The 20,518-nt window shown below is 35.1% G+C and overlaps 1 long non-coding RNA gene across 7 annotated transcripts in view; it reads left to right on the plus strand.

The window, feature by feature from the left end:
• LOC106975272 (uncharacterized) overlaps positions 1 to 20,518 on the plus strand; it is a 1,087,042-nt gene that overhangs the window by 155,784 nt on the left and 910,740 nt on the right. Inside the window, exon 2 of one of the 7 annotated variants that reach the window (XR_008298440.1) lies at positions 18,130 to 18,228. The exons of the other annotated variants lie outside the window; for them this stretch is intronic. This is a non-coding gene — a long non-coding RNA (uncharacterized LOC106975272). The remainder of the gene's footprint in view (positions 1 to 18,129; positions 18,229 to 20,518) is intronic. 7 annotated transcript variants of the gene reach the window in all.

Here is a 20,518-nt window from a genome sequence, read left to right on the forward strand (position 1 = left end):
ATGTAATTATTAAAAAAAAACACAGTTTCTATGTTTATGTACTATGTCAGTCTTTTCCTTTTTATTCTATGGGTTTTATACAGACTTTTAAAAAACTTTATGACATCATCCTATACTGGTAAAATTTATATGCAGTGAAATGACAAACTTTTGTGTCTTTGTTTCTTTGTTTAACATGATGTTTAACCTAGTTACATTGTTGAATGAATTAGAAGTGAATTATTTTTTATTGACAAATAGTCTTCCACTATAAGAATACATCATACTTCTTTTGTATAACCTTCTGCTGATGACCATTTAGGTCACTTCCAGTTTTTTTTTTTATTATTGTGAGTAATGATATAAACAATGTTACACACATCTGTGTGTTCTTTTGTATAAATAGTGAGAGTGAACTCACTGGGGTCATAGTATATGCATACTGTAATAAGAAACATTTTCCAATGTGGTTCAACCATTTTGTACTTTCTACAATGTATGGAAATTTTAAAAAAATACCAAAAATCCCAATGTATGAAAATTCCAATTGTTTTTTATTGTCACATACATCTGTTGTCAGTTTTTCTTCTCATTTAGCCATTCCAGTGTAAGAAAACTGTAGTTTTAATTTGCATTTCTGTAATGCATAATGGCATTAAATACCTTTTTGTGTGTTATTCACCACTTATTTTATCAAGTGTATGTTTAAGTATTCTGCACACTTTTAATTGGTTTATTTATTTTTATTATCAATTGTAGGAATCCTTAAAACATTCTGAACTCAAGTCATTTGTCAGATATATGTTTATGAGTATTTCCTCTTGGTCTCTGGCTTGCCTTTTCATTTTCCTATTTGTGACTTTTGAAGAGCAGTTTTTAATTTTTAGAAAGGTCAATTTTTTTTCCTTAAGCATATATAGTATTTCCATCTCTAGGAAATCTTTGTCTTCTGCAGGATAATTAAGAATTTCTCTTTTGCTTTCTTCTATAAGAGTTTTAGTTTTACCTTTGACACTTAGATCTATGATTCATCTTGAATTAATTTTGTGCAAGATATGAGGCAGAGGTCAAGCTTCATTTTTGTTAATGTGTTTATCCAGGTGGTCTATTACCATTTGTTGAAAGCTATTTTCCTCCATTGAATTCCAATGGTGTCTTTGCCAAAAGGCAACTTTTGGTGTATGTATGGGTCGGTGTCTCTGATCTGTTCCACTGATACATTGTCCACCTTTATATCAATACCACATTATCCTGATTACTTATAGTCCTGATATCAGGTAGTACATCATCTAATTTTGCTCTTATTTTAAAAGATTTTTTTTAGAGAATTCCACTTCTGAGAAAATGGACTATAATTAGTCATAATCCATCCACTTAGTACAACTAACAGCCTGTGGCATTTATATATATATAAACAAATATAAGAAAACTCTGTAAGGAGGAGAGAAGAAGATAGACTGACCAGGAACCTCAAATCCAGAGAACAACATCTTGGTGAGTTCTCTAGGGTATTTATTTTTGCTTCATATATCCAACACTTGGAGCTGAAGAAGCCTGGCACCTAGAAAGTTGTATGGGCACAGGCAGTAGAAACCTTAACACAAGCCCACTTTCCAGCTAGAAGACCTGGAAAAGGGCAGATTATCAAGACAGGAAACTTTTAAATAGTAACAGCTCTAATACAGGAAAACACCACAGAAAAATCTCTGGCCCTTACTCCCACCCATTCCAACAAAGGCCTAACAAGAAGCCTTGACTTCCGTCTTCATTAGAGGGTGCAATGAGACATTCTAATCTACCTTCTCCATCCCTGATGAGGTGGTGTCATAAATGGCCAGTAAGAGGCCAGGGCTTTCATCCCCTCCTGGTGGAAAGTAGCCAACCTCTTCCCCTTTCTCTTGTTAGGTCAATGGAGACCACTTGGACAGCCCCACCTAGTAGTGATAAAGTACCCCTTCCCCCTAATTACTGGATAGGTTGTCTGAGGAATCTTAGCAGAGAGTCAAGACTTTCATCACCTCCCAGCATTAATGAGGCTGCCTTCCTGTGTTATCTGTGGAGGCCATATGGGGAGCTAGAAACCCCACTCCTGCCCAGCAGTAACAGGAGCAGCAATAGAGTAATGTCAAGAGATGCTAGTCTGGGAACCTGATAGTAATGAGGAGGCAAACCTCTTTGCTACCTTGCATGGTAACAGAGGAAGCTAAATAAAATCCAGAGTCTCGTAACATAATACCCATAATGTCAAGATTTTAATAGAAAGCCACCCATTATATCAAGAATCAGATCTCAAACAGAATGGGAAATGGTATCCAAAAGATGCCAACACTGATGGTAGACAGTGATATGTTAGAATTAGCTGACACAGATTTTAAGTGGGCATCATAAAAATGCTTCAATGAACAATTGTGAACAAGCTTGAAACAAATGGACAAATAGATATCCTCAACAAAGAACTAGAAGACATAAACAAGAGCCAAATAGAATTTTTAGAACTTAATAATACAATAAGAAGAATTAAAAAACCTCAGTGTATGGGCTAAAGTGCAAAATTGAAGAAACAGAGGAAAGAATTAGAGAACTAGAAAATAGGGACAATAGAAATTACATAGTCTGAAATACAGGGATTTGTGGAACTATTATAAAAGATTCAATATTATGTTACGAGAGTCCTGGAAGGAAAAGTGAATGAGAATAGGGTTGAAAAAATATTCTAAGTATTCTAAGAAAGAATAGCTGATGATTTTCCAAATGTTGTAAAAGACATAGATCTGCATATTCAAGAAGCTGAGCAAATTTCAAACACAATTAAAACAAGAACACATCATGAGCAAACTTCTGAAAACTAATGAAAGAGAAAAAGTCTTGGAACCAGCAAGAGAAAACTGACACCTTACCTATTAAGGTAAATAACTGGAATGAATTTGGGAAGTTCATTAGAAAATATGGAGGCCTGAAGCAAGTGGCATGACATATTTCAATTGATGAAAAAAAAAGAGAGCTATCAATGTACAGTTCTATACCCAACGACAATATCCTTCAAAAATGAAGGGAAAAAATCAAGATATTCTTAGGTGATGGAAAACTAAAGGAACTTGGTGCCAGTAGACATACCCTAAAGAATGGCTAAAGGAAGTTCTCTAAACAGAAAGGAAGCAATAAAAGAGAATCTTGGAACATCAGGAAGGAAGAATAAACATGGTAAGCAAAGATATGGATAAATACAATGGATTTTCCCTTTATTCTGGAGTTTTCTTAGTTGTGTTAAATGACTGAAGCACAAGTTATAACACTGTACCATGTTATTTGAAGTGTAAGTAGACAAAATATTTAAATCAATTGTATTAGAAATGGAGGAAATATTTCTGTACTTTACTTAAAATGGCATAATGATGACACCAATAGGACTCTGATTTATGTGTGTGTGTGCATAAAATGTGTATAAAATGGAGCACCAGAGCAACTACTAAAAAAGCTATATCAAGAGATGCACTTAAAAACACTATAGATAACACAAAATAAAATTTGAAAATGTTTAAGTAACCTATAGTAAGGCAGGAGAACGAAAAGGGAACACGGGGATGAAACACAGAGCATCAGAAAGCTAAAAATAAATTAGCAGATGTAAGCTCTAAAATATCAGTTATTACATTAGGTGTAAGTAGTATAAGTACATCAATTAAAAGACACATATGGTCATGTTTAATTAAAAACTCTGATCCAGGTATGCTATTTCAAAGAAACTCAATTCAAATGTTACAAGATAGGGAGGTTGAAAGTAATATGATAGAAAAAGAAATATCCTTAAAACATTAACCAATAAAGCAGGATTGACTATATTAATATCAGATAAAGTACAGTTTAGAACAAATGTAAAAGTGCTAGAGATGGGGGGACATTACACAATGACAAATGGGACAATCCATCAAGAAAACATAGCAATCCTAATACTTATATACCAAATAATAGAGCCTCACGAGTTATGACCCAAAAAATATAGAAGTGAAAAAACAAATAGGCAATTCCACAATTACAGTTGGAGACTTCAGTATCCATCTTTTAAAATAATAGAACTAGACAAAAATTCAGCAAAGGTATATAAATATTCAACAACATCAACCAACAAGACCTAACTAACAGAACTCTTTACCCATCAACAACAGAACACACATTTTTTTCAAGTGTCCATTGAACATATACCAAAATACATAAATATCTTAGGACATTAAATAAACATCAACAAACGTAAAGGAATTGAAATCATACAGAGTGTGTTCTCCATCCACAATGGAAGAACTAGAAATCAATAACACAAACTAGAAATCAATAACATAAAAATAACAAGGAAGCCTTCAAACACTTAGAAACTAAAAAAAAAAAAACAAAAACAAAAACAAAAAAACCCCATAGTTCTAAATAATCCATGGCTCAAAGAGAGAGCCTTAAGCACTTTAAGGAGAAAGTCTAAAGGAATATAAAAATACATTGAACTGAATGAAAATGAAATAAAAAACTGAATAAAAAATGCAACACACCAAATTTGAAAGGCACAACCTAAAGTTATGCTGAGAAGGAAATCTATGGTGCTAAATGTACATATTAGAAAGGAAGAATTATCTCAAATCAGTAATCTATACTCATACCTAAAGATCCTAGAAAAAGAAGAGGAAAATAAACTGAAAACAAGCAGAAGGAAGGAAATTGTGTGCGTGTATATATATATACACACACACACACACACATATGTATATATATTTATATAAGCAGAAATTAATAATGTTTTTTATTAAAACAGAAAACTAATTGAGAATGTCAACAAAATTAAGAGTGGTCCTCTGACAAGATCAATACAATTGATGAAACTCTATCAAGATTGTCTAAGAAAAAGGAAAAAAAAATACCAGTATCAGGAATGAAATAGAAATTATTGCTACAGACTATAGATACCAAAAACAGCAATAAGGTAATACTATAAACAACTTTACAAACATAAAATTGACAATATATATGAAATCAACCAATTTCTTAAAAAACACAAACTATCACAACTCATCCAGTATCAAATAGGTAATGTGAATATATCTGTAAGTATAAAGGAAATTGAATTTGAAATAAAAAAAAAAACCTAAAGAATTTTTTAGGCCCATATGGTTTTACTGAAGAATTCTACCAAATATTTAAAGAATAATTAACACCAATTCTACATAATCTATTCCAGAACATAGAAGAATAGGGGACAGTCCCCAACTGATTTTTTGTAGGTTGTATTATCTTGATACCAAATCAGGTAAAAAAGTGCAAAAAATTTTTTTAAAGAAAGAAAACTACTGACCAATATCCCTCATGCATATAGATATAAAAAATTCTTAAGAAAATATTAACCAATGGAATTCACCAGTAAATAAAGGAATTATACAGCAAGATCAAATAGGGTTTATTCTAGGGTGACAAGACTAGATCAATTTGAAAATCAAGTGATGTAATCTATCACATGAAAAGGCTATGAAGAAAATCACATGGTCATATCATTGATTCAGGAAGCTCAATTGACAAAATTAAACATTCATGACTAAAAACCCCCAAAAAATAAGACTAGAGGGAATTTTTTTCAACTTAATAAAAAATATCTACATAAGACCTACAGCTAAGATTATACTCAATGATGAAAGACTGAATGCTTCCTGAGGATCTAGAACAAGACCAGGATTTCCACTCTCACCAATTTTATTTACCATATGATAGAAGCTCCAGCCAGTTCAATAAGATAAGAAAGGGAAATATAAGGCATACAGATTGCAAAGGAAGAAATAAAACTGTCCTTAGATAATATGTATGTCTACACAGAGAATGTCATGGAATTAAAACATTCTCCTAACAAGTGAATTACAAAGTCAGAGGATACAAAATAAACATACAGATTAATTGTATTTCTATATACTAGCAATAAGCATGAGTACACCATAGTTAGAAATACAATACCACCTACAGTTGCTCAAAGAAAATGAAATAGGTCTAAATCTAACCAAATACGTACAGGACTTAGATGCTGAAAACTACAAATGCTGATATAAGAAATCAAAGAATACCTAAATAAATGGAGAGAAAAATGTGTTCATGGGTTGATTGGAAGACTTAACATAGTTAAGATGTCAATTCCTCCCAAATTGGTATACAGATTTAATGCAATTTGTACCAAAAATCACAGTATTTATTTTGGTAGATACAGACAAGATTATTCTAAAATTAATATGGAAAGCAAAGGGACTAGACTAGATACAACAATTTTGAAAAAGAAGAATTAAGTGGAAGAACTCAACATGCCTGACTTTAGCACTCATTGAATAGCTATAGTAATCAGGACTTTGTAATATTTTGTAAGGAGTAAGTCAAGAGAAGACTCAGAAATTGACTCACAAGAAATACAAATTAATGTTTGGCAAATGTGTATAACCAATACAGTGAAGGAAGGATAGTTTTTTGAACAGTTGGTTGTAGAGCAATTGGACATCCAAAGGACTTAAAAAGTGAACCTTGACTTAAGTCTCACACCTTATACAAATATTAACTTGAATGGATCATGGACTAAAATGTATAATGTAAATTTATAAAACTTTTGGAGTCAACATCTAAAATCTTCAGTGTTTAGGGATAAGCAAAGAGTTCTTAGAGTTGACACTAAAAGCACAGCTTATAAAAGGAAAAATTGATAAGTGGGGCATAGTCATAATGAAAAATAATTTGCTCTGCAAAAGATCCAAGTAAAAGGATGAAAAGGCAAGGTGCATAATAGGAGAAAATATTTGCAAATCACATATTTGACAAAGCACTAGCATCTATAATATATCAAGAACTGTCAATAGTCAACAGGAAAACAACAAACTAATTAGAAAATAGGTGAATGACATGAAGAGACATCTGTTGAAAGATGACATATAGATGACAAGTACATGAAAAGATTTCAACATCATTAGTCATTAGAGAAATGCAAATCAAAACCATGAATGTCATCACATTCCTGTCAAAATTGGGTATATAAATTACGATGCATAATCAACTAGTCAATTATGCTCTTTAATTCTTTCACTATTTTTTCTTCTTTTTTTAGATTGAATAATTTCTATTGGTCTCTCTTTGTGTTCACTAACCCTTTATTGTGTAGTCTTCAATCTAACTTTTGGCCCATCCATTGCATTTTTCATTTCACACACTGTATCTTCAAGTTCTAGAATTTTCATTTAGTACTTTTTAAAATTTCCTTTTTGAGATTATTCACTACTTATACCAATCTTATGTTTTTGAACATAATAATAGTTGCTTTAATATCTTTGCTGCTAATTCTAACATCTGGGTGATCTTTAAAGCCTATTTCTGTTTCTATTGACTGGTTTTGTTTTCCTTATTTAGGGATCATGTTTCCTGCTTCTTTGCAGATCTAATCATTTCAGACCATTTGCTAGACATTTTTGGTGATAGTTGTAGGAAGCTGGAATTATGCTGTTTTTCTTTTAAAGAATACCTAATTTTCTTCTGGTTGTTTAATCCTTCCGATACTGTCAGATTTTTATTTTTCTTTGTTATAGAGGGTCATTTGGTTTTGTCCTCAATCCTGTGATTTCCCTTTCTCTGTAAATGATTCTTATCCCTAAGTAATGGCCTTTCTGGGGTCTCAAGTAGGTCATGATATATCAGCAAGGTCTCTCTAATCTGTCTGGGCCAGACCTCCTGTAACTACCAGGGTTGTGTAGCTCCTGGTATATCCATCTGGCTCTCAGCCCTACACAATCTCTTAGGCTTTCTAGAGTCCCACCTAGCCATGCATAGCCCAGCCCTTGGCTAAGGATCTCTGAAGAACCCCACACAACATTCTGGGAAACACCTTTGGCTAGCTCCAACCGTTCTGGTAATGGGCCCTGAAAATTTTAGCTTTTGCAGAACCCACAAACTCTCATCTCAATGGATCTGATGCATTCTGCCTTGTTCCAGCATATAAAAACTGTCCCCAGGCAGAAAGCCATGGCAAGTATGAGGTTCATATCATATGTTCCCTTCCTTTCAGAATCACAGGCTTGTATTACTTTTCCAGTCTCTAAAAACAATTACCTCATATATTTTGCCAAGTTTTAAGCCATTTATAGAGGGAGAGCATGTCTAAGACTAATTATTCTGTTATAGCCAGGAGTGGAAGTTGGCATAGAAAGCTTCATATGCATCTTCCTTTTTTACTTTTATTTTTTATGACAATTTTATATTTTTAAACCTTTAAGTCATGTTTAATTTTTTGGTGTCTGTGATGAGGTGAATATCTAAATATTTTCTCCCTTAACTTATTAAAGTGAAAGAATCAATATTCTTACTGATTTTTGCTGTTTAACCTACTGTTTATTTAACTTTTTATGTATTAGTATGTTTTGACATTTTGTATGTTAGATTATCTTGTTTCCCTATGGTCTGATACCTAATGATTTTAATTATTGTTGCTTTATAAAAGATTTATATCTGTTAAGCTAAGTGTACCATTATTACTTAAATTTTAAAATTTATGTTTGCTATTTACATTTAACCTATTTCTTCTCCCAGATGAACTTTAGACTTATTTTTTAACATTAAAGAAAAATCCCACCCAGATATTTAAAGAATCTTGCCATATTTAATATGGGAAAATTTGTGCTTAGGTCACTTCATGGACAGAATCATCTTGAAGGAAAAGAAAAGAAAAACAACAACATTTGTCTTACTTCCAAATAGTTTTCCTCTGGCCTACAATGAGAGTCTCTTTAACAACATTATTTCTGTAGACTATTAGAGATATGTCTACTGTTTTCTTTGAGGGACAGTGATGACAGGGAAAGAGTGAACAAATAAAGGCAATGTAGTTAAGCCAAATGTTTTCAAAATGTCTGAACATGAAGGCATTGTGTTTTATATCATGTTAGTTTTTACTTTGTTTCAAAAGAATTTCTTAGAATAGAATGAACTTCCTGTGACTAGAATCCAGCACAACTTACTAGGCAATGATGAAGGAATTCCTCAAGTATATATTGTCACAGAGTTTGAGTTTATTAAAGGTGGTAATATGTATATATTAAAAAAAAACTCCTTGAAGCAAACCCTCACAAAGTATTCATAGTAATGGAAACTGTGATTGATGCCATGGAAATGTTCTTACAGTGAGAACATAAAATTTTTCCAATTTACTTAAAATTTTTGTACTTTTAAGTGGAAAAGTCAACTTGGATGATATGATCTCCAACTGAGCGTGTATTATTGAAGACCAACATGAGTTTATAGTGTTGAAATCCTAATAAAACCTTCAGCTTGAATTCAAATCTTTTTCAGAGTCAGAATTGATAGGATATTTATTTCCCTGTCTGTATTTTGAAGATTTAGTGTACTTTCTACAGAACTGCTAAATATGCATGTCCTTTAGTTCAATTCAATTCAGAGAAAACATGCTTTCCTTTTCTGTATGTTTGTGTACGTGCTATAGCTCATACTGACCATATTGTGTTTTGAAAATATTCATCATCCTTTCCACTTATCAGCAAGAAATACAAAGCTGTGCTTCCTTTAGCATTGGGTTAAACCTCAGTCTAGAAAATGCTTTAAATATTACGACCTTAGAGAAGTTATACTGATGAAATGAGAGAGGAAACTTGGCTTTCTGAATTACTTTGCCTTGGTTACACTTGATGTCTGTATATATTTTTCTTTCTTTCTTCATTATTTGTTGGGTGTTGGTGGTCATAATGTAATAGAAAGCATCTGGTTGGCATGTGAGATGCGCTGCCAAAGTCTGTCACTACAGGATATATGATTCACTATTGTCTTCTCTTTGAAGCAAGTATTCTTCATTTCTTTACTGGAAGAAAAGGGCAATGCTATACTTTATTAAAGTTAGACAGATGGACAGTGGATTTTGGGGATTTAAATGAAGAAAACAACCATATAGGGATACATGTGTCACTTATGAGAAACCAGATTAAATTAGATGCTGTTACACAATAGGCATGGCAGGGATGAGAGGGAGAAGAATGAGGTGATTCATAATAAAAAAATAAAATAATATTACTAGTGATAATACTATTAATTTATTGAGCACATGTATGCCAGACATTGTGCTAAGCACTAAACATATGTTTTCTTGTATATAATTCTCAGGTAAATGCTTTGATCCAGGTGCTATTGCTGTTCCCATTTTTGAGTCTCAGAAAGTGACTTGCTCAAAGATAAAGTAACTTTAATGATAACAAAAATCCGTAGAATATGAGAAGAGGAATAGATCTGGTAGACCATTTAGTTAAATGATGATAATAATAATAAAAACAATAACAATTATAATTGCTAGTATTTATTATGTGCATGCTATATGCCTTTCACTTACTCGATAAATATTATCTCATTTATGGTCACAAGGAGTTTATGAAATGAGTACTATTATTCTCATTTTAGAGACAAGAAAAATAAGGTACTGGAAGGTTGTATAGCTGTAGAGAATGTCCTCCAAATTGTCACCATTTCGTTCTCAAATCCTGAACCAGTTGAGAAGGAAGCCAAGATATCAGCTAGTGGAAAATCAAAATACTACATGTATCGTTGACATATTAGAACGTGGCTTCTTTGTGCGGGCAATTGAACTTGGTAAGAACAAATCTCAGGCATAGTCCTGCTGGCCCAGGCAGGCCTATCTAATTGGTGGTAGTGTTCTTTAAGAGTTAGGGTGTGATAGAGCAGAGACAAAGATGTGCTCTTTGCTGGTGGACTCATTCCTGAGAGCAAATAAAGGCAGGGATTTGGCCTTGAATCCTCATTTTTCCCAACTAAATTCACCAACCAGATATGCCATCCATTCCGAGGGTTAAGTAAGGTAATGGGAAGAGGCCTGGAGGACAAAGCTAATGAAATGCCTCCAGGTGGAAGGAAACAGTAAGAGTGCAGACAAATGTTCTCTCCAACAAGCTGCTAAGTGGTGAAGCAGCTCTATTCATTGGTATACACTGGCAGTCTTTCTAGTATGTCAATAAGATAATGAATATAAAGCACTTAGTACAATGTCTGGCACTTGGAAGCACACAATAAATGGTAGCTATTAATATTATTATCAATACAGAGCCGATGCCCAGTTTTGGAATGAGGTTTTCTGCCTCCTGAGCTCATACACTTACTTAACCCTGTACTGCTTCCCAAGGCATGCTCATGAGAAGGGATTATGTTTTCATTGTGTTGGCTGATGATCTTTCCACAAAATAGCTTTGTCTTAACTACATAGGACAGGACAAACGAGAGGCAGAGATCTATAGTGTGCATCGATACCCTTCAACAGCTGCGTGTGGAGCCTTTGGCCGTCACTCAGTAGGAAGGAGTCTGTCTTGCAGTAGCCCAACAGTGGTTTTGGAAACTCGGACTTTGTTCTTTCCAAATCAGGCTTAACTAGGTTTTGAGTAAAACAAAAGTAATGGCTTTTTAGCAAGCTACTGCTTTCTCTATGAACACCTTGTCAACTTCAAAGACTCACTTCTGTGGGAACTAAACAGCTTGAGCAGAATGCTGCCAATTTACAGAAAGTTTGAAGATTCTTAGGGATTCTTTGATGATAGCAACTGCTTTTTCATTAATCTGGAAGGCTATTTTATGAATAACCCAGTTTGGGGAAAAAAATAAAATAAAACTAAAGTTATTTCAACAAAAGTTCTTTTATTTTCTTGTGAATTTCTAGGTGAAGGAGTCATATAGTAAACAATTTTAGGCATGTGTGTGCCATATAAATATGAGAGAGAGTGGGAGAGCATAGCAGAGAGAGGCTGGCATGGACTTCTGTACTACTCTGTCACTTACTGGGAGCTTACTGTGTGCTAGGTACTGTTCTCTTTGTCTGTATTATCTCATTTAAGACTTTGCCTATCTTATTCACTTCCATGTCCCTAGTGTCTGGCTCATAGTAGGCATTCAGTAAATATTTGATTGTTGAATCCATGAAATACTAAGAATGAACAATGGGTTTGTTAAGCATCCGACTTCAGCTCAGGTCATGATCTCACGGTTTGTGGGTTTGAGCCCCGTGTAGGACTCTGTGCTGACAGTTTGGAGCCTGCTTCAACTCTGTGTCTCACTCTCTCTCTGCCCCTTCCCTGCGCAGGCTCGCTCTCTCTCTCTCTCTCTCTCTCTCTCAAAAATAATATAAACATTAAAAAATTAAAGAGTGAAATAAAGAATTAATATGAAGGAATGCAATGCAATGTACATGTTTCTAATACTCATAGTTTTCAATTCCTGCTCTTAGCTCCTAGTTAACTCAACAACAAATGGTTGTTGAGCACCTACTATGTGACAGAAGGTATACAAAACTCTGAGAATATAGCTAAACAATTCACAGTCCCTTGATTTAGTGAAGTCAACATTGCCTAGCATACGCCAGTATTAACTGGTGAATCTTGAGGCTTATTAAATCTTAAAATTTATTTGCATCTGTGTGTATTAAACAGATGTGGAGGGGTGGCACCTGTACGTATGAAGTGCTAATAAATTCTGATTTTTAATGGTTACGAATTGATGATGTGGTGATGACAATGTTCGAAACATCACTTTGTTCTTCTAAGAGTCAATAAAAGTCACATCCTTCTGTCTAATTTTGCAGTTAATCAACAAAGTCAAGCAACCAGAACTTGGCTTTACTTTTGTAGAATACAATCTTAAAGGTAGAAGATGATGATAATCCATAATTTGGCGCTGCTATAACCAATAGCCACATTATGGAAAGAGGCCAAATGTCCATCAGCTAGCTGATGAAAGGATAAAGAAGATGTGGTATATATATACAATGGGATACTACTCGGCAATGAAAAAAAATGAAATTTTGTAATTTGCAACAACGTGGATAGAACGGAGTGTATTAAGCTAAGTGAAATAAATCAGCCAGAGAAAGACAGATATCATATGTTCTCACTCATATGTGGAATTTGAGAAACTTAACAGAAGACCATGAGGGAAGGGATGAGAAAAAAAATTATAAACTAGGAGTCAAACCATAAGAGAGTCTTAAGTACAGAGAACAAACTGAGGGTTGATGGGGTGGGCGGTGAGGGGAGGGAAAAATGAGTGATGGGCATTGAGGAGGGCACTTGTTGGGATGAGCACTCGGTGTTGTATGAAAGTGATGATTCATGGCAATCTACCCTCGAAGCCAAGAGCAGACTGTATACTCTGTATGTTAACTAACTTGACAATAAGTTATATTTAAAAAAAAAAAGGGAGATGGTGATGGTAATCAAAATTCTTCTTTATTATTCTCTAAGAGTCTGCCTTAAAGGTAGGCCAGACACTTTGCTGGCCACTTGCCATGTTATCCCTAATCCTTAAGATATCCTGCACTTTTTCAGATGAGGAAAACCAGTCTCAGAAAAGAGCCCTGACTTGGTCATGCTGCATAGTTAGCGGTGCACAGAGAAATCAAGCCATGTCTGACTTCAAAAGCTTTGCCTTTCATCAGGCAATGCTGCCTTCTTTATGATCTATAATCACATCATCAAAGAATGTCTTACATAATTGAAATTCCTTTTTATTTCATTCATTTACAAGAAGTCCCAAGATTATTTATTGAAGCCCTAACCTTATTTACTTGAAATGTGGCAGGTAGGCCAGAGAATCAGCAAAAATTGGATTGTATCAAGGAAGTATCTAATTTTCACTATTTCTAAATAGCTAAAAGTATGGAAATTAAATTAATATTTTAAAATGTATGGTGCACAATAAAACACATGTGTATTTCAAGCAAAGAATAAGTAAATGCCTCTCTCTCTTTTTTTTTGATTTAGCTTATTCAACTCACATATTTTTAAATAATTTATCTCCAACTTCTAAAAATATGGCCTTTATTCTTTGATCTTAATCCTGTTTTTCATTCATAGGAAAGTGATATTTTTATGGGCCAGTGAAGCTTATATACCATTGAGTGACATTTAGATACTATAGTTATTTCCATGTGAGGAGAATTAATCTTTTCAAGGAGGGCACTCAGTCCTTCTCTCCACTGCTGGTTCCATCACTGACTATCTCCCATTACATTTGCTGCCTGAAAGAGCACAGCCTTCAATAGTGTTTTAGATCTTAAATATAGAACAGTTTTTATTAAGGTTCAATTCAACGCTTTGTTTGTCAAGCCACCTTTATGTCCTATTTTGTGACAGATAATTAACAAATATATTTTCTATGTCTTGATTGTCCATTTGTATTGGAAATTAATCTTACTTGCTTCCTAGAATTATCAAAGGATTGGAATGTGATAGTGAGTGAGAAAATGATTTAAAATTTTTGCAGCTGTAAACAAAAGAAAAGTACACTGGACTGTATAAAATTGGAATTGTGGCTTCTCTATTGAATTAATATGTTTTTGAAGGATCAAATCAGGTTACTTCTCTTTAAATATTGATTTTTTTATGCGTTAGTTTTATTTTCAGTTCTGTCTCAGGGAATCTCTCTTTTTCTTTTCTTTCTTTTCTTTTCTTTATTTTTTAGTAGAGCTCTCTGATTTCTTTATCCAGGAAGCTGGTTAAAAGGGCAATTTTTCTTCCTTTTCCTGCCATTCTCTTTTCTTCCTTCTTCCCCTTCTTGCAGCGTTATTCCTTGGTTCCTCTGCAACAATATGATTATTACTGATGGCTAGCCAGACCTGAATATAAACAGCATTGAGGATGTTTTCAGCTTTTTTTGGGTCTTTTTTAGTTAGGCTTTTGGCAAAGGTCCATGACAGACAGTAAATTGCTCTACAAGAAATGTTAGGTTAGTCACTGGTGGTAACTGGAAGTGGATTTGATTCTGTGGACTTGTTTCAATTTTCCACAGTGGGACTACTGTTCCAATGGACTTAACTTGACATTGAGCTTGGGGGTCCTCTGCCATCGGGACCTCCTGGGAATGCTTTGTTTGCCTATTTATTTTTTGGTATCAGTTTTCTAACTGTGATCACCAAACTCTTTTGGAAAATGTAATATAACTGAGGTGGTAAGATTAAAAAAAGGAGAAGAGAAAGAGAGCAAAGAGAAAGATGCATTTCTAGTGGTGAAAATCCCAAAGGAAGCTCAAGTGCAGCACGAACCATATTTCCTTGTTAGTATTCAGCTTTTTCGATAGATGACAATGGTATGATGTTTGAAGCAGAGTGAAAAAAGATGATGGAAATAGTACTAATCATTAAAGCAGGAGACGAAAACACTGGAATAGGCTAGTGTCCTCTGTGTCGGGAGCAGGGGAGGCTAAATATCTGTTCCTGACAGTCAGATACATCAGGTTGCACAAATTATAGGCTTTTACCAAGAGAATTTTGGAGCAAGATTAAGGTTCTAATATGAATTCCTTCTAGTGACAATTATCAGTTTGAAGAAACTGTATTATTCCTTGCAGAAAGAGGACACCTATCTCAGGTCACTGAATGCTCAGTCTTTTAGTTGTGCTTGAACCATTCTGTGCAGCAAAATGCATGCCTGATTTAAACGGCTACAATGGAGGCAGGTATTTTTAGAGAATGAAAGTGGAGGTATGCACAAGCTCTTAAGACTTTAATTCTGTATCTATCTATCTATCTATCTATCTATCTATCTATCTATATCTGTGTGTATATATATATGTGTGTGTGTGTGTGTGTGTGTGTGTGTGTGTGTATATATATATATATATATATATATATATATATATATATATATAGTGGGGAAGAAATAGCTAGCCTGAAGAAAGAAATAGGAACAACACATCCTATTTACATCTGTGTCCTTTAAAACATAATTGCTTTGTCTTCAGTTATTCTTGAAGAAGGAGAATTTTCACAATGAGAGGTCCCCTCCCCCTGAAAAGAGATGTCAGTCCCTTTTCTCAGTTTTAGCGATTAAGTATGTGGAATTCTTTGATGTTTAAAATTTTAATTTCTTTGTTGCGATTATTTTAAGGCTTTGAAGTTTACTTTGAAGCATTTTATATCTTATTTCCTAGTAGTTTAGTAGGGTGTCTTTGCCTTACAAGGAGACTAATGAAATGAAAGGTGTTATTTGAGTGGAAAAAGAGAGAGGAATGGAAAATGGGGAAAAGCCATAGCTGGTTTTCATTGAAGGTACCAAAAAGGGCTAGAATGAAAAAGAAAAAAAAAAAAGATACCAGGCATACTTACAAGTGATGTTGGATGAATGTAGCCAAGTGTGTGTGTTGGGGGAAGGCAGGTATTATGAGGATATTGTTGGTTTAAACATACTTGGTTTCAAGAAGCCCAGGATTCTGTTCTTCCTACACTGAGACTTTGTTCTTCAGGGTTTTTTGTTTGTTTTTGTTTTTGTTTTATTTTGTTTTTGTTTAGTAGGGTTTTTTCTTTTTCTTTTCTTTCTTTCTTTTCTTTCTTTCTTTCTTTCTTTCTTTCTTTCTTTCTTTCTTTCTTTCCTTCTTTCCTTCTTTCCTTCTTTCTTTTTGTTTGTTTTTCATGGGCCTTTCACTTTTTTTAGTGTTTTTCTGCACATGTACAGTAAAGAAGATATATTTAAAAATTTTTAAATATTGAATTTAAGTTGGAGCAGAGAGCATTTGCTGTAGGTCTTTGTGGATGAAGCCTAAGCCATATTTCCCACAGTATCTTGGAAATGGTGTTCTGACACAGAAATCACTAGGAGTCAACTTGCATTTATCTCACTGGGGATAAAGGACCTTAATGGGGAAAAATTGATTTCTCAGTGGAGAGTCAGGGTCTCAAAGTGTCCTCTAATAATAATGCTCAGGGCTTGGTGGTGAGGCATAATGAGATGTCAGTCAGCAATGTGCCTTCCCTTACTACTTCTTCAACTATGAAGCAACTCTGTTTCGGTATAGATATAACAGCACCGCACGAGGAGGAGAGGGCATCATTACACCTGTGGGTAAAGCCCAGCATGGTTCTGTGTATTCAGAGGACCCAGAGAACATAGCAAAGCTGCAGCATAGTAATGGTCCATCCTCCCAGAAGTGATGTGGTCTTCCTATTGGCAAGATCATGCCACAGTAGAGGCCAGTTTCCAGACCAGCAGAACAAGCATTGGAGGTACCGTCATTTGTGAGAGATGCTGCTTGTACCTTTGGAAGTTGTACAAAGTCTCACCTTTGCAGAGAAGTCAGAACCCTCATTTTCAACAGAGGTTTCATGATGCAACAGCAGTTGAGACCAGCTGGGGTAAAGCATTGCCTTAGAGACTCCACCCAGTTGTTGGCTTAGTACTTTGTGGGGCTTGGATGCCATGGAGTGCCTCTGTGTCAGAAATGTCAGGCACCAGATGAGGCTATATAGACCTTAAATATATTCATAAGAGAGTGGAAACAGGGGAGGGGGAAAAATCAGAGGCCCCAGATGGTCATGACATCATATGGGAGCTTTCCTCGAGACTACCAGGAATAATTGAGGGTGAGGGTGGGGTGGAGTGGTAGTTAGGGTGCAATTATCAGGCAGTAATGAGTGAGCTCTCCAGCCAAACAACATTGTATTTTTTAATGTAACTTGATTTCATCCCTGCCTACCTCATTTTTTCCCCCCTTTTACCCCTGATCAGATTGGAGAGACCTAGTGAAATGTATCATGTGCAACATTGGTCACCTGGCACTACTCATATTTTGGGTGGGAATGGACCCAAAATTCCTTGCAGTTGACTTACATTATCAGGAAGAGTTGGAAAATCTTCCTTCAATGCAGGAAAACAACTGCTTTGAAGTTTCCAAGTTTTTACATAGGATTCATTTTCTTACTTTGATACGTAAGTTTTAACAAATATTTTGCTGAATAACAAGTTAGATAGATTTTTGGAAATATTTGAAAACATACTGCTTTGCAGTTTTGGTCAAATTTAAACATGATAGAGTAGAAAAAATCTCATTCACTGTATAGCCTAATACTCAATATTAAATTCCCAGAGACCATCATCTTCAGGCAATATTTATTAATTTGATTCATATAAGGTGTAAAGCCAGCTTCTTATCAGTTCTTTCAGATGTTATAGTTTTGCTAAACCTAAAAATATTACTGAAATATCCACCTTTAATTCAAAGAAGTTCTATGACATAAAATTATTAGAGAGAACATTATAATTTTGCCATAGAGTCAAGGTAAGAATTAACTAATTATCTTCTCTGTTTTCTGGAAACTGTTTCTCATGACAGGGAAGAACAAATATTAGATAGTTGGACTGTGCTTTTTTGGCTCAAGAACAAGTGCTAATGTCTCACAGGAGGCTGAGCCATGTTCACAAGCCATCCACGGTATGATTTATTTTTATGACTTACTGACATATGTTATGGGCAGTGGAATGGGATGTCTTCTTTTTTCCCTGTGGCTTGTTAAGTATTTAAATGAGCAGACAAAACCATGCATATCCTTCCTCCAGGAGCCCTGTGGGTCATGCTTTTTCATCTTTCTCCTTATTGAAATAGACAAGAATGGAAATGTTTGCAAATGGGGCTTTCTTCCTAATTTAGCAAGGTTCAAGAAAGTGCTAACTTTCTTCCAAGTATTATCTCCAAATGCTCTTTATGCAGATTCATTTTCTCGCGTTAGAGTTTACAGGACCATGGGCCATGGAAGAAGTTTAGAGATCTCTACTTCCTCTACCTACTGTTATTCACCTCTCAGATCTATCCAACTTGTAAATTGCTGACTTTCCTATTCTGGAAAGAATTATGAAGAAAAAAATAAAACCACTCAGAAAAAAGATGTCCCCAACTGAGTCAGTGTCAATTAAAGGGACTACCTGATGCAAATACCACATCAGCATCAATTTTGTCACTTGAGAATTTCAAGATCAGAAGCAATTACATTCAATAGCACCTTGTTTTTATGTGTCTACCCTTCATAGCCTTGGCTAGTAAGTCCGCCTGCACCATAATTTACACTGACATCTAATTTCAGTGGATCTGCAAGCAATCTAACAGAAGATGGAGATACTAAGAGGAGAGGAGTCCAACTTTATCACTGCAGACATAAAGATTCATTATTTTTGCCAATTTCAAAAGTGAACCTTATAAATATCTATGCTTTTCCCCTCTGTTTTGCATATCTCATTACTTGAATTAATTTATATTTTGGGGAAATGATTTCTGCATAAAACTAGATGATTAAACACTTTATATGGTTACAAAAAACCCCACCTAAGTATGGTAACTACTCCAATTATAGATTTTTTTCTGTCTTGGGAAATTTGCCACAGAAAGCCAACACTAAGACCTTATTTTAAAAAATATAGTTACAACGTGAAAGTTCTACTTTGTGATACACACTGTTTGGAATATTTACCCAGATCATTGCAATTTTCCTCTTCTGAGGATGGCACTTATACAAGGAAAGGGGCTTTGAGAGGCCATCCTGGGCCCTAGCTCCCTGTGACCCCCTCCTTCCTGACTGTGACTGATTGGCAATTGACTCAAATAAGTCCACTGAGAGTCCTTCATGGACAGTTTTAAAAATTGAAAGTAGGGAGGAATTTCAGTCCTTTGATGGTGAGACCACTAGATGAGTGGCTTGGAAATTGAAGATTTTATGTTCCTGAACATTTGGAAGGAATAGGTACGGAGTAGATTAGGGCTTCTCAAGTTTGATGCTATTGATACTTGTGGTCAACAGATTTTTATTGTGGATACTGCCTTGTGTATTATAGGATGTTTGACAGCTTCCTGGGCATCTGCCTGTTAGAGTACAGTAGCATACCCCAATTGTGACAATGAAAATGGTCTCTGGCGGCCATGTGGGCTGTCCCCTGGGGAACAGTATTACCCCACCCCTCCATTGACATCCATCAGAGTAGAGGGAAACAAAGTCAAAACTGGAAATGGCAGAGAGTATCTTACATTGTCTTAGATATATTTGAATTCTTTTGTTTTTAAGCCTCAGATGCAACCCTCCCTTTCCACAGATACACAAAGCAGATTTCTCTCTCATTTTTTTAATCTGTTCTTATTCCCTTGGGGTGCCTGGGTGGCTTAGTGAGTTGCGCATCCAACTCTTGATTTAGGCTCAGGTCATGATCCCAGAGTCCTGGGATTGAGCCCCACTTTTGGCTCTGCACTGAGGATAGAGTGGAGACTGCTTGAGATTCATTCTCTCTCTCTCTCCTTCTCTCTCAGCTTCCCTCTGCCCCTCTTTCCTGTTCATGCTCTCTCTCTCTCTCTCTCTCTAGAGTAAACAAAACAAAAAACAAAACAAAGTTGAGTTGAGGTTTTGTCATTGGCAAATGAAATAGTCGTAACTGAAATGGTAATAGACTGTGGTAGATTAAGCTTATTTATTTTTAAGCTTATTTTAATTTGTTTTAATTTTTATTTTTTAGTTTACTTATTTTGAGAGAGAGAATGAACAAGCAGGGGAGGGGCGGGGGGGGGGAGAGAGAGAGAGAGAGAGAGAGAGAGAGAGAGAGAGAGAGAGTCAGTCCCAAGCAGGCTCCATGCTGTCAGCATAGAGCCCGATGTGTGGCTCAAACTCACCAACTGTGAGATCATGACCTGAGCCAAAATCAAAAGTCAGAGGCTTAACCAACTGAGCCACCCAGGCACCCCTAAG

The sequence above is a fragment of the Acinonyx jubatus genome, chromosome B2 (assembly GCF_027475565.1).
Source record: "Acinonyx jubatus isolate Ajub_Pintada_27869175 chromosome B2, VMU_Ajub_asm_v1.0, whole genome shotgun sequence".
In the NCBI taxonomy this organism is placed as follows: domain Eukaryota; kingdom Metazoa; phylum Chordata; class Mammalia; order Carnivora; family Felidae; genus Acinonyx; species Acinonyx jubatus.